The following is a 15,670-nucleotide window of genomic DNA, read 5'->3' on the forward strand; positions in this document are numbered from 1 at the left end:
ATTGGACCACTGGGCTACATAGGCCTCCTAGAAAATCAGATGCTAGCCATGACACCCAACTCTTTGTATTTCTGTCTTGTGTTGCATTATTTGCCTTTGCTTCTACCCTTTGATTTATAAACATTTCCAGGTGGGGATCTGTTACAAACAGACTTACCACTGCAATGCATCATGCACATTAATAATAATTTATATAGCATTGTAAATCAGACAAAAAATTGACATTGCCTGAAAAGCATGTATGCAGTTATGTGCAATCTCTTACCAAAACTGGTTTTGTATTGTTTTTTTTTGGTGGTGGTGGTGGTGTTTTTTTTTTAAAGAAACAAGCAACTTTTATCAGAAAAAAGGTCAGGATAAAGTTGTAGAACCGTTGAATTAATTCCAAAAGTGCACATTGTAGAGCCAGACTGTGCTGATACAATATAAAATAAATTGTTTCACAATAGGAGCGCATTTCCTCAAATAGCTCTCCAAGTTTTGCTCACGCCTTAGAGGTAATATCCCTGGAATACAAAGGAACTAAGGGGGAATGAGGCAGTTCATACAAACATATTCCAAAAGCAAGTGCTGATGCACGGTATTGTCAAACATCCATTCTCCTTTACACATTTTATATAAATGGGGGGGAAATGATGCACTGTATTAGCAACTCTTCCCGTGAAAGCAGCCTTCTTAGAAATGTACTGATAAAATTGTTAAAGTGTTAATTTAAGTTCACAGCGGTTAATACCAAATAGCTCCTTGCAACATCCAAGAAGGTGAGCATTAGGTGTTAGCGATGAAACTCACCATGGGACATAATACATCTTGATTAATAGGTGTGCATGAATCAGAATAACTATGTATAATTTTACAACAGTCAACATTACACTAGGTGCCTGGCAAAGATTGTAGATTGCACAAAGTCCCTGCCCAGTAGAACACACAGTTCAATTTCATACGTGACATAATATGTGGGGAACTAAACAATGGAAGTGGGGAGACGGCAGACAGTTGTCACTGGAGTAAGAATACACAGCTCTGTAAAACATACAAAATAGGTTATTTAAGAAAGAATCACTATTGACTCTTGTGGGTGTTGTGGAAGAGGTGGGTCTTAAGGAAGGCTCTGAACCCACGGAGAGCAGTGATATGGGGAACTAGTTCAAGGAAGGTATCCTAGGTACAACAGGCAGCATGAAAAGGGGCCTGGACACAGCTGTGGTAGAAGAGGACAGACAGGTCACTAAATCTGCCATCATTAATCAATCAGAGTGAGTGTGGTGTGATGAGATAACAGACTAGGTCTGAAAAGTAGGCGGAGACAGAAAGATGCAGGGCTTGGAGACAGTCTCTTCTTGCCCCCGTGCTATTTAGTAGCAAACTGTTCCAGCCTCACTCCCGGCTTTTTCTTTCCCCACTCTAGCAAACCCAATCTAATGGGAAATCCAATATTCCAGTGTTTTGTCTGGAGCCTAATACAAATCCAGAGCTGAATTTAACTAGTAACTTTGCACATCCATACCCAAATTCACATTGGTTCCAGACCAGGCTCATTTTTGTTTTTAAACCTGCAGTGGCACAGACCACAGTTCAGCTGGATGGACTTGAACCAGGCTTTCCCAGAACAAGACTGAGCTGGTCCTTACTTCGATGTACCCAGATAGGGATTTTTCTTATTGAGTCAGTTAGGCCTGAAAGTAATTAATTCAAGAGATAGTCACCAACCCAATAGTGTATGTATCTCACTAGGGCTTGGTATACCAACATAAATTGTGAGTGTAGAACTACTTTGTCAGGGGTGTGGAAAATACACAGCTCTGAGCAATACAGTTATACAGACCTAAATGCCAGTGTAGATAGTGCTATGTCAATGGGAAGGCTTCTCCTGTCAATATAACTACTGCCTGTCAGGGAGGTCGAGTACCTACACCAATGGGAGAAGCCCTCCTTTTGGCATAGGTTGAGTCTTCATTCAAGTGCTACAGTGGTGCAGCTGTATCAGTGCACCTACACCTCTGAAGCCTTTTAAGTGTAGGCAAGCTCTATGATGAAGGCAGCAAAGTTTTGCTTTGGTATTTTGTCTGTACAGTTGGGCTGAACTGGTTATTATAAACAAAGATGTATCCTTAAAATGAACTATCCCTGATTGGATCTGCCTTTTCTAATCCCAGATTATTGTTATTTAAAAAAATTAATTCTTATCATGACACAATTAGACAGACACTTCACTATGCTGGTATGGAAATGCAAGTGTCTTCTCCTCAACTCTCCAGTCCAAAAACAGAACAGACACAGAGTTACTTATGAAACAAGACTTTATTACTGAAACTGCTGAATATGGACATTCACAGATCCTGAGGCTTGTCTGAAAAGTGGAAATTGCCATTCAAGTTTAATTACTATCCCTGGTAAAATAGTGGGACAGATATTGAGAAAACAAAGTTACTAAATATCTTCAGGACTTCCAGACAAACAATTGTTTTCTGCATAAATTAATGAATGGCAAGCAGGAGCTAAACTGTAATGTATCCGAATTTTAGTAAATTTGATGATATAGTTGTCACTCTGTCTGCAGAGGCCAATGACTGTGAATGCCAATCTCAGGGCAGACTGTCAAAAACAGGACAAACACTCCAAACTGGTGGTGTGTTCTATAATTAGATATCACCCAAACTGGTAACAGATGTGCACTCCTGGATCATTATACCTGTCTTACCATGGAGTCTCAGACAGTCCCCTTAGGCTCTCCAGTCTATCTTGCTACCCAGACAATCTGGACTTAGTGATAAATGGTCACTTACACCAAAAATCACATGATATTCAGGTTGTTTCCAGTCCCAAGACACCAGTCACTTACCCCAGATCAATTGGTACCCTTTATCTTACACCAAAGACAACGCCTGTAGCCAATTCAGTAATAAACTATTGAAAGGTGTATTAACTAGTAAAAAGAAATAGAGAGTTATTTATAGGTTAAAGCAAGCAAACATATACACACAAATGAGTTATTACCTAAATCCTAAGAGTGACAGAGTTGTAATGATCCATCAATTCAACATTCAGGGCAGACTCAGGCTTAGCTCCTGAGGATCTCTGCCTCAATTTAGAGTCTCTAGTCCTATCAGAGTTAAACAGCAAAGAGAGATGGAAAATTTCCCTGTGTCTTTCTTTTATTTCCTTCATTAAGCTTTCAAGTTCACAGGATGAGCTTCCTTGAATGTAACATTTCCAAGGTGCAATAGGGCCATTGACCAATCCTTTGTATTGTAATGTTCCTTGATGGCCTCTTTTGATTTTGATAATCCTTGTGAATGGGCAGGGAGAGTGATTCCAGTGCCTGGAGTCACAAGTTCGGAGCAAACATTTTCAAAATCATAAAGCAAAATTTACATATTTTCTTATAGCATGGAATACCAATATTACAAGTGAAATTAATGTATGCAGCAACTTACAAGCACTTCCTAGCGTCTAAGCACTAAATGCATTCTTATAAGACTAATACCTACTTTAAGCAAAATTAAAATACAGGTGAACTGTTCTGGTCCTCAGCTACAAGTTTGTTAGTTCTTAGCTAATGTCTGCAGCCTGGGCAAGAGCTGGCATCTGGCCTGTCAGTGTCACAATAGTGTTTGAAAATCCTGTTCTCAAAACTTAATTCAAATCGGTTTGAAGATAAGTCGTGTTGACTGCAGTGAAGAGTAATAATAAACAATAACTTTGAGGGGAGTTGTTCAGTGCAGTATGCAGATTGGATTCTAATCCTGGTTAATAGCTTCAATAATGAGTTAGAAGAGGGAGTAAATGGTACATTAATGAAATCTGCAGATATATTAAAATGGGAGGAGCTGAGCACACTACTGAAGATGGAGAAAATACAAAGGGGCAGAGTTAGATTAGAAACATGGGCAGAATGTAACAATGAGATTCAGCTTGGAAAATGATATCTGGGTAAAAAAACTGAAAAATATTTAGAGAGAGGTAGAAATCTGGAGAGCAATAATGCCAAAAGAGATTTAGAGATAAGAATATTGAGAAATTAGATATGAATTTGCAATCCAATATGGCAGCAAAAAGGTCAGTGAAACTTCAGGCTGGGTATTCAGAGTCATAAATTTGTTAGTCTTTAAGGTGCCCCAAGTACTCCTGTTTTTTTTGCGGATACAGACAAACACGGCTGCTACTCTGAAACCTGTCACAGAGTAAGGAAGTAATGGCCCATCTTAATGCAGCTCTTGTGCCACTGAAAGTGGAATATTGAATTTAGCTCTGGGCAACTTACAACCAGAAAAACAGACTACCAAGAGGATATCCAGAGAACAGCAACAAATTGTTATGCAGCTGAAGGGATCTGTTTATGAAGAAAAGTTAAATGAGCTAGGCATGTTTAGCTGTCAGAAAGTACTTCAGAAAGCTGGGAGACATAGCTGCAAGATCACCTGCCAATGAAGGAGAGGATCAAGAAGGTGGTTGGGTGATAGGGAAAGCTGAGGAAGGTTATCCTAATAGTAATGACAACCACAAACACCGACTTTCCAATGTACCGGGGGGTGCTCAATCCCCGGCTCTGCCCCATGCTCTGCCCCCACTCCACCCCATCCCCCAAAGCCCCACCCTCACCCACCTCTTCCCACCCGCCCTGCCTCGTCCCGCCCCTGCTCCACCCCCGCCCCGCATCTTCCCGCCCCATTCATAGAATCATAGAATATTAGGGACGGAAGAGACCTCAGGAGATGATCTAGTCCAATCCCCTGCTCAAAGCAGGACCAACACCAATTAAATCATCCCACCCAGGGCTTTGTCAAGCTGGGCCTTGAAAACCTCTAAGAATGGAGATTCCACCACCTCCCTAGGTAACCCATTCCAGTGCTTCACCACCCTCCTAGTGAAAAAGTGTTTCCTAATATCCAACCACGACCTCCCTCACTGCAACTTGAGACCATTGCTTCTTATTCTGTCAATCTGCCCCCTCCCCCGAGTGTGCCTGCCCTCACTCCTTCCCCCTTATACCTCAGCGCCTCCTGCATGCCACGAAACAGCTGATTGTGGCAGGCAGGAGGCACTGGGAGGAAGGGGGAGGCACTGATCAGCCAGGCCCACCAGCAGCTGGAGGTGCTAGGAGGGGCTGCCGGTGGGTTTTTTCCCCCCTGGGTGCTCCAACATGTGGTATGATTTTCAGTACCACTAGACAAACTGTACTTATGTTCTAGCCTGGACTTTGAAATGCTAAATGTAGGAGCCACAAAGTGGTATTCCATGTTAGTAGTCAGCCTTCACAAGCCATGATAGTTCTTGGACTGATACTCCCAAATGAGCGATCCTGTGCTGTTAATGTTTGAGCTATCTTCCTCTGTCTGAAGTTTAAAATGGGACTGGCCATTCAAAAGCTGGTAGTTGCTACTGCCACAATAATATTCCACTAGTAGGTAGAACTGGATTTTGGTCCAAAGTCTTGCATATGCATAGATCAAACACAAAGCCCTGTATGTGGAGACCCATCCTTTTTTATATACCACTTCAGATTGTCCTGTTTTCTAGCATTTCTGGATTGTTCGCCTTCTAAGTGATCAAGTATAAAAACAACAATGAATTGTCATGTTAAAAGTGTCAACAATGTTCAGCACAGCTGATGGACTTGAGAATCAATGCAAAACATCCCAGAATCCTTGGTGGCCAGGGAAAGGGTCCTCTTTTGGAAAAAAAAACAAAACAAAACAAAACAAAAAAAACCACACTGTTCACTGGGCCAACACCCATTTGCAAAGGCTAGATGAGATAGCTGCCTAGATTTTCCAAGCATGCACAAACAGTTGGTAGAAGTGCATGGGCAAACTAGCTTGATATGACTTTTAAAGGAAAATATCTGCTGTATTTAATCATGTGTGCTGCTGTAACCAGCTATGATGATCTGTTAGAAATCTGTTACACCCAGCATATTTCCATGTATAAGAGTACAAGGAAACCTAAAAGCCTTAAGTGGATTTGATTGAATCCTCTTTCCTTTTTGGAAGAGGGAAAAGGATGTGAATATAGTATGTTTTTACAATTAACATTGGACAGTGCCTAAAAGCACCCATAGCTCATTCTTCCCTCTCCTAGGATTTTCAGAAGTGCCCTAATCAAGGTCAGTGATTTTGGTTTATCACGTAGGTTGTGATATTTAATTCTTTGCTTGGAAAAAATGAGGAATTAAACATCAAAAATATCACATTAATATTTAGGTCTGGTGACTGAGATAAAGGCTGAAGTGTTTTACTTTGACAACATACATGCTTGTTGGAATGTGAGTTAGTATCTGTCACTATTTAACATGCTGGTCATTTTGGAAGGGTAGCTTCACTTCTGTTGATAGCTAAGTAGCAGCTTGTGTTTGGGGCAAGTTTTTTTCACCTATGAAACCTTGTTCTGTTTTAGTTCTAAGTAGTGCTCTCGCATTCCTTTGGTAGATTTAGAGTATGCAGATATTGATTTAAGCAGACCACTTGCATGAGGAGGTAATATGCTCCAGTGAATGGCACATTGGACTGAGACTCAGGAAATCTAGGCTCCTTTCCCAGCTCTGCCACTGCTATATGAACTCTGTGTGGGGGAAGGAACAGAGGCACAGTCTTTGTTCGCTTTATCTTTTTACATTGTAAATTCTTCAAATCAGGGACTGTCTTATAGGACCTAGCACGGCAACCGCTGGCAGGACACGAGACATTTTGTTTACATTGACAGTCTGCAGACACGGCTGCCCACAGCTCCCAGTGGCTGCGGTTCGCCGTTCCCAGCCAATTGGAGTGGTGGAAAGAGGCACAGACCATAGGAACATGTTGGCCGCCATTTCCTGCCGCTCCCATTGGCTGGGAACAGCAAACCACGGCCACTGGGAGTTGCGGGCGGCTGTGCCTGCGGATGGTCAACATAAACAAAATGTCTCACGTCCCATCAGCGGATTACCCTAATGGGCTGCGTGCTGAAGGTTGCCGACCCTGACCTAAACTGAATGGCACCCCAATCTCAGCTAGCTAGGAACTGCTGCAATATAAAAGCAAAAATAAATGTTCAATTAATATAAAATTATTCCCAAAACTAGAGATATGCAATGAACACTATTGAAACGTTAGCTTCCTTCACCAAAGTTTAGCAGCCTAGGACAAAACTGATCTTCACTTCTGTTTTAAATAATTTCACATATATATTTTTCAATTGCAAGTCATACATATTTAGCTATTAGTCAAAGGAACCTGCTAAGATTGATTCAGCAATGGGCAAACTCTGAATGTAACCAATAAGAATGATCCCAGCATCTTTTACATTTATTGCAAAGTCACTACATTTGTTTTCAGAAGTAGATATAAACAGCGAGGCTTGCTTTTATAGCAGTGAAACTGTATCTTTTGTTTTCTTTTCTCATATAAATGTTATTTCTAATTACACTGACTATGACTCATGATGCTGACTATCACTTCAGAGAATATACTTGAAAAACTTCTGCCACCAGTCAGATTTAATCAATTCCATTATATAAGTACATTTATTACTGTATTTACATAAAATTCACTTCCATATATCAGCAAGATGATGCTACCAACTATTAAGCAGCAGCACTCTATGAGAGAGAGTAGTTGATATTACTTTTCAAAAGATTTGTGCAATGCCATTATGTTGTAAATATTTTTTTGCTTTTGCAAGAAATACTTGTTTATTGTACTCTTCGCTTTTATCCTGCAAAATATTAGCAAACACTATCGCAAGCACCTGGAATGTGAGATAAGTAGCACAGCAGTACTTTAATTTGACAAAGTAATCTAAATACCTATTTGGAATCCAGTAAATACAGGTTATTTTTCAAATAACTTATGCTATATATTTTTGTTGTTGTTCCAAGCACTACTACAGCCATGCAGTGATGTCTGGGGATGATGATGATGTTCTGGAAATATCACAAAACACATACCTGACCCTGAAGCTAAACAAATAGAATCAAAAGAAAAAAATTCAATACATCCACTCTTTGACATGGCTGTCTCTTGCTTGATTTAAAAACATAAATGAAAAAAGATTAAAGGATATGGTATGTATAATGGTGTGGCACTGACCTTTTTATCATCACAGAGGTTGTCTACTTAACAAAAAAGTCACTTGGATGAATACAATATCTCATTCAATTTCAGCTCTTTAGATCTTTCCTCATGTTTTAGTTCAGTTCAGAGAAAATTGAATGGTTGCATAGTAAAGATGAAATCATACATATTTCTCCTCTTCTGATAAAGTACTAAAGACATTTATAAACATATAATGGAAAGAAAAGTGGAGTTTATACTTAAACTGGGTTTTTCTTTGCATCCATTTCTCTCTCTCTCTCTCTCTCTCTCTCTCTGAATTGCTATTTTTGCAATTTGTGCTGGTGACAAGGCCTAGTAATAGCTGCTGCAGCCACCCTTTTGGCTTGCTCTTGGCTACTAATCGACAAACACCCAGAAGGAGGCACTGCCATAAAGATGTGAGAACACTACTACTGGGTGAACTTCCAAAAATCTTTGGGATCATTTCCTGATCATCCTCACTCGACCACCGTAGCTCTTTAGCATCCAGAAATTAGTGGACACCAGCGTGGAATCAGACAAGGTCTTGAAATGGCTTCTGGAAAGCCAACAACAACAAGCAGCACAACAACAGCAGCAACACGCGTAGCTGTTGCAGCAGGTTACTATCCAGATGATGCGGGAATTGGTCACCCAGCATCAAGCCCAACAGGAAAGGCTGGCCCAACAAATGGCAGGCCTTCAGTTACCCCTTTAGTAGACCCTGACCCAGGATCTCTACCACCGGGCCTCCCACCACAGATCATGAAGATGGGGCCTGGGGACAATCCCAAGGCTTTTCTCATGACTTTGAGAGGGTGGCCACTGCTGCGTGATAGCCCACAGGACACTGGGCTACCCTCTTAGCCCCTTACTTAATGAGGCCAGCCCAGGCAGCTTACCACTACCTTGACAACCAGGACTTGACAATGAAAAAATTAAGGCAGCCATACTAGACCAGACCAGTATCATATTGCCAGCGCTTCCATCAGGAATGGTACCTTTTAGTGGCTAGATCACAAGCGGTGGCTCAATATCTCCTGGACTGTGCTTGGCAATGGCTGGAGCCCGACAAGCAGTTCGGTGCTCAAGTGGTGAAAGCGGTAATTCTCGACCAGTCCACCCAAATCCTCCTGGCCAGGGGGCAAAGGGTGGGTGCGTGCATAGACTCTGCCCATGATGCTTACAGAAATGGTGGGACTGATGGAGGATTACTTGGTGGCTGAAATGATGGAACCCCAACCCCACAATCCTGAGGAACCCAGGGGGAAAGACCGCCCAGCCAGGGGGAAACCCCACCCAGCCTCACTGGGAGAACTACGACAGAACTGACCTGACCAGAACGGACTTGCCAATTGGAAGGGCTGTTATGAATGTGGTCAAGAGGGGCATTTTTGATGTGATTGCCTCTATAGGGACTGCAATTACAGCCAGGCCTATGTAGCCTGACCCAGGCTCAGAAGAGGGGCCCAGGGAAGCTCGGGGTCCTGGTGCTCATAGAAGGGATTCCTATGACAGTGCTAATTGACTCTGGCTGTAGCCAAACTCTCATCTGAGGCAACCTGGTACCAGACCTCGAGCCAGATGCAACCCCCATCCATGTACAATGTGTCCATGTAGACCTACACTCTTATCCTACTGCCTGGGTGATGCTGGAGATATACTACCAAAGCACAGACTTCTCAATCAGTGTGACCCCCAGCCTGGCCTATCCAGTGATTCTGGGGCGGGACTGGGGGCCGTGGTTCCTAGAACTGCTGCAAGAGTCCACTCAGTATCCTCTGACAGGAGAAGGCAAAGGGCCAACAAAAAAGGGGCTACTCAGTTGGGACTGGGATGATGACCCGGGGGAAGGGCCCTTGGAGTCCACATTGACTCTACCTACCCAAATGGCCTCCTCCATCAATGATGCGCAGATGGAGCTTGAATGCGATAGTGACTTTATTCAGGAACAAAGAGAGGACCCTACGCTTAGTCACGCCTGAGAGCAGACCACCGCTAGAGATCAAGGGGAGGGGAGGATATTCCCCCAAAGCCCACGGTTCGAAATATGGCAAGAATGCCTCTATCAGCTGGTGGAAGAGCCACAGACTTGAGAATTCCCCTGTCAGCTGCCGGTTCCTTGGAAGGTGTGCCAGGGCCTTTTACACCTTGCTCATTTGGTTCCTTGGGCAGGGCACCTTGGAAGAGAAAAGACCCTTCAAAGGGTGGTGCGGCAGTTCTTCTGGCTGGGTATCCACCAGGAGGTGAAGAATTATTTGTGCCTCATGCTCAGGGTGCAAACACATGGGCCCGAAAGGAGTGCCGAAAGCATCCCTCATCCCCATGGTTGGGATCCCCTTTGAGCGAATGGGACTTGACTTGGTGGGCCACTAGGAAAAAGTGCCTCCGGTCACCAGTATAGCCTCATGATCGTGGATTATGTGACCAGGTACCCAGAAGCAGTCTCACTACAGACTGCCAGTGCCCCTAAGATAGCTGCCAAATAGAAAGGTCTTCACCGGGGTGAGGATACCCTGTGAAATCTTAACAGACCAGGGGAACACCTCCCGCTTGATGGTCAACCTCTGCCATCTCTTAGATATACAAGCCCTCAGAACTTCCCTTTACCATCCCTAAACAGATGGATTGGTGGAGTTTTTTAACAAGACCTTGCAGAGCATGCTATGCAAATTTGTGGAAGAGGACCCGCGACATTGGGATACGCTACTCCCAGACTTGTTGTTTGCCATATGGGAGGTACCCCAAGTGTCAACAGGGTTCTCCCCCTTTGAACTCCTGCACGGGAGACAACCCCGTGGCATCCTCGACCTTCTGAAGGAAGGCTGGGAAGGGCAAGAGACACAGGCGAGGATGGTTGTCCATATGTGCTATAGCTACGAGAGAGGCTTCACATGCTAGAGACCTTCTCCAGAGAAAACCTGAGGCAGGTGCAGCAGATACAGGCACAACAGTATAACAAGAGAGCCAAGCTACAGAGCTTTGAACCTGGAGACTAATCCTAATCTTGCTGCCCTCAACAGACTAAAATGGTTGAACATGCCACATTCCCTGCTATGTTGTCCTAGCATGGGCCACTTCCCATTTACCCACTCCTAGGACTGCTGTGAGGCTTGAGGCAGTGGCAAGCTTCACGGCGGTGCAGCTCTCTCTGCTTTGTTCCCCAGTAAGGTTAAATAATTTTGCTTTCCTGCTATTGTCCTCCTGAATAGCCGGGTCATGTACAGCTCAAACTCCTCCCACCTGGTCCATCAGGCTAGGTTTGTGTCTGCAAAATCCAGAGGGGGGCTTCAGACTGAGTTCTATGGCTCATGCTGCCAGTAACTGCACTGCAGAGAACGCACAGCTCCACTGCTGCCACCATGTTTCAGTAGCAAAGCGTGAAGCTGAATGCAGTTAAGTTGAACAAGTGGAACTATATTAAACCCTGTACATTGTTCTGTCCATGTGGCTGCATTGCTTCCAGCCTAACTCTCCGTGTTCCCTGTGTTCTCATCAATAACAGTCCTTCAAGGAAACATGGGCCCTCTGACTCACAGGTGCCGACTTTCATTTTTCTAGGTGAATGCCTCGCCCCTCCTCTGCCCCCTCTCACCAGTGCCCTGCCCTCGCTCTGTCTCTTCCTGCCCCTGCTCCACTCTCTCCCCTGAGCACCTCCCCCCACCGCCAAACAGCGACTGAATAGCTGATCAATAGCTGCTGGGTGCTGAGTACGCACTATTTTTTAGCTGCTGGGTGCTGAGTGACTCACATGTATGCTCCAGCCCTGGAGCACCCACACAGTCTGAGCCTATGCTCTGACAACTGTTTCACTGATCATGATAGTCCAGTCTCACACAGCATGAAAAGAGAAGCATGTAGCAATAACACAGCACAGCAGCTTTGCAAGCGATGTGGACTGCAGTATGCAAAGCAAGAGGAATATCCAAAAGAAGGAAAAATATACATGAAGTGCCACAAAGCAAATAATTTTGCATGAGCATGCTGGTCAGGCTAACAGAAAAATATGAGGCACACAATTCATGCAATTGAAGAACAGCTCCAAGGAGACGAGTTTCATAACAAAGACACAACATTATTTCTGGCTCCGATACAGAATAAGAAAAAGGACACTGATGAAAGATATGTAACTATCTTAATAGATCCAGAAAAAATACCCATTTAATTTGAAAATTGACACCGGGGCACAAGTAAACTGCATCTCTGATATAGAATATCAGAACAATTGAGCTCATACCAGGACACCAATATCCTGTGTCATCAAGACTATCAGGATATACAGAGCATCCATTCCATATACTGGGGAAAGGCAATGTTAAATGCAGGTATAAGGAAAATAGTCTAAAATCTAAATTTCTATGTAATAAACTCACCAGCAAAACCAGTACTAGGACTGACAGCTTTAAAATTAATAAACTCAATAAAAATCCTCAGAGTAGTAGAATCCATAAAAGGACCTTTCACAGCAAAGGAAATTAAGAAAAGATTTCCTGCTTTGTTTGAAAGTATGGGATGTCTACTGGGATATTGCAAAATCAAGCTGTCTACAAGCACAGTGCTGGTAGTATACACATCATGATGAGTGCCATTAACAATGAAGCCCAAAGTGGATAAGGAACTCCGGCATATGAAACAATTGGGTATAACTGAAAAGGTGGAGAGACTATCAGAATGGGTTATTTCGGTGATTGCAGTAGAAAGGAAAAACACTGGTGTTGTGTGATCCTGATATGCTTAGATCCTTAAGACCTCAACAAAGCATTATTGCAGGAACACTACAGCTTCCCCGCCCTAGGTGACATCACTCACAAGCTATCCACATCTAATGTATTCAGTGTACTAGATGTTCAGTCCGGATATTGGCAGATCAGACTGGATGAAGAGAATAGCAAGTTACGTACTTTCAACACTCCATTCAGAAGATGGAGCTTCAAAAGAATGCCCTTTGGTATATCATCTGCAAAAAAGATATTCCAGAAAAGGTGCACAAAACACTAGAGGGTCAGAGAGGGGTTGAAATCATCATTGATTACATTCTGGTCTATGGCAGTAACCAAAGAGGAGCATGACAAAAACCTAATAGCATAACATGCAAAGTTCAAGGGTCAGTGACACCAGCACAGTAATTGAACCAGTGGAACAATCCAGGTCATATGTAATACAAACCAAGAATGGACAGTTGGTTTAGGTGAAATCGCAGACCTTGAGGCATGTTCCTATTAGTGCAACCATGCCTGATGAGAAAACACAGCCCCTGATGCTGAAATGGCAGGTGAAAAGAATACTAACTGCAATACAAACAATCCCTTTATAACTGCCCACCAGGCACAGAGAAGAGACAACATAGTTACAACCAACACAAGCACAATTACCAGATGGCACTATGGCTGTGCCTACAAATACAGGAAGCAACACTCTCTCCAGACATATGAGAAGATTTAAAACCAAAGAGTGGAAGAACTATGACCTAATATCATTATTAAGCAGGAGCATTAATAATGGCATCCCCCAACTTCTTCTGTTGACAGGGGAAACTGATGTATTCATGCACTGTTAGCTAACTGGTGCATCATCCCTTCAAGAGGCACAGGAAGGGACTCTTGTATACTGGGTCTGTTTGCACACGCATGCATGTGTATGTGCTGAGCTAGGCTGGATTGTTGAGAGCAGAGTGTGTATTTGAAAACCTTGTAAATAAAACTGTTTAGTTTACCCTACCCTGTATGGAGCCCAATCCTGTGAGCAGTCTAAACAAAAGCAAACAGTCCCCTTGGCTCCCACTCTTTTTTTCCTACCTGTACTCCTATCCTTCACACCACCTAAGCTCCAGGCCCTAATCTCTCTCTCTCTTTCTCTCTCTCTCTCTCTCTCTCTCTCTAAAGCTCCTGCTCCTGGTGCCTCTATCTCACATCTCTTCCCTGTCCCAGCCCCACACTTCCCACATCTGCATTCCAGTCAGGCTGCTTCCTCCTTCTCCTCCATGCTGATTGAGCACCAGCAAGAGGGGTAGTCACAGGAAAAGTCCTGCTTATCCCGGGCATCTGGGGATGGAGCATGCTCAATCTCTCTATGGGGATAGTTCATGAACAATCTAGTTGACACATAGCAGCTGTGAAGGGATGGAGCATGCTTAGTGCAGGCAGGATCTTTGGAGAATTTAGCTGCTGTACTTTAGCATTAACTGAGCATGTGTCAACTGCGATTTTTCAAAGGCTTATATTTCGGTGGCTGGGGGGCAAAAGAGGAAATGACGTGAAAGTGCTGCTGTGGCAGCGCTTTAAGGTAGGTCCTTTGCCACACAGTGCTTTAACGTTGCTGCCCCTTTTGCCCCTCCCCCCCGCCCTGTCAGCAACCCTGTCGGTAGGGTCCCTACTGGCAGGGCCGCCAAAAGGGGGGCAAAAGGGGCAGCGATGTTAAAGTGATGCCGCGGCAGAGCTTTAACATCGGCTGTGTATGGGCCGGTACCAGCTTCTTACCGGTATACCATACCGGCCCGTACTGGCTCACTTTCACCCCTGCCAACATGGCAACAGAAAAACATGTTTATGTCTATTACACTAAAGAAGTTGTTCACAAAGACTTCATTCTTTGAATATGTGGGCTGAAGAATAGCATCAGGGCAGTCAGATCTGTGATGATCTCTTGTGTAAATGCTTCTTTGTCTGGCCCTGAAGAAGCTTTACTATCTGCACTGAATCTCATCAAATTTTTCTACCATGTATATAAGAAAACTACAGTCATGTTTCTCTTTTAAACTACCTCTTCCTGTATTTGCTAATCTCTTCTTTTAAGCACACACAGTTCCTATTCTTCTATATAGCTGTCACATTTCCCAGAAAGGGCATCAGCTTCCTTAACAATTAACTTCATACAAATAGAATGAAGACGTCCCAATCTAGAATATGGATGGAATAGAATCTGACCAAACCCCCTTCAATGAAGTCAACAAGAGCCTTTCCATTGATTTTTAAATGGAAATTGACTCAGGCCCTAAGTAACAGCAAAATGAAGCATTGAGTGAAGCAGAGTCATAGCATATTAAAACACCAGAATTTTATTAATTTGTTCTCCTCTGCACAACCGAAGCTGATGTTTTAAAAACTAATTTTTGAAATGGTTTCATTTAGCATGGTTATACTACCAGGATAGCTGGTGTACAAGTTTTCTTAAACTTTTTTTTTTAAACACATTCTCAGGATTTAGTCTACTAACTATTCAAGGCATCGTTATGTAATGCAGATTATTTCTAAAGGTTGTTTTGAAGACTTCAGGATGTGTGTGCACACTTTAAGAGATCTATGTTTCTCTAGTAGTTACAGCGCTCAATCTTGGCATAATGTCTAGAACAGACTGAAGATATGGGTGTCTTTCAGCATGCTCTGTCATGTGATATTGCTTATAAAGCCTGTGATTGTTATAAAGCTGGATTACTGCATTCAGCATACCTTTGTAAATGGCTATACAAGGAGAGAGTTTAATCAAAACAAAAGTATTGTTCTCCTAGGAAAGTTATGAATATCAATACAATCAAGCAGACTGGGAATACATTTCATGAGAACGTCTGGTTAATATTATTCCAACTTCCTTTGTTTCCAGAAAGATCTTGATATTTTCATTGA

General features: G+C 43.1%; 1 protein-coding gene across 4 annotated transcripts in view; it reads right to left on the reverse strand.

The window, feature by feature from the left end:
- Positions 1–15,670, reverse strand: part of LOC120406368 (cytosolic beta-glucosidase-like) — an 82,053-nt gene that overhangs the window by 45,693 nt on the left and 20,690 nt on the right. The gene's annotated exons all lie outside the window — the stretch shown is intronic.

This window comes from Mauremys reevesii, linkage group 5 (assembly GCF_016161935.1).
Source record: "Mauremys reevesii isolate NIE-2019 linkage group 5, ASM1616193v1, whole genome shotgun sequence".
NCBI classification, from domain to species: Eukaryota; Metazoa; Chordata; order Testudines; family Geoemydidae; genus Mauremys; species Mauremys reevesii.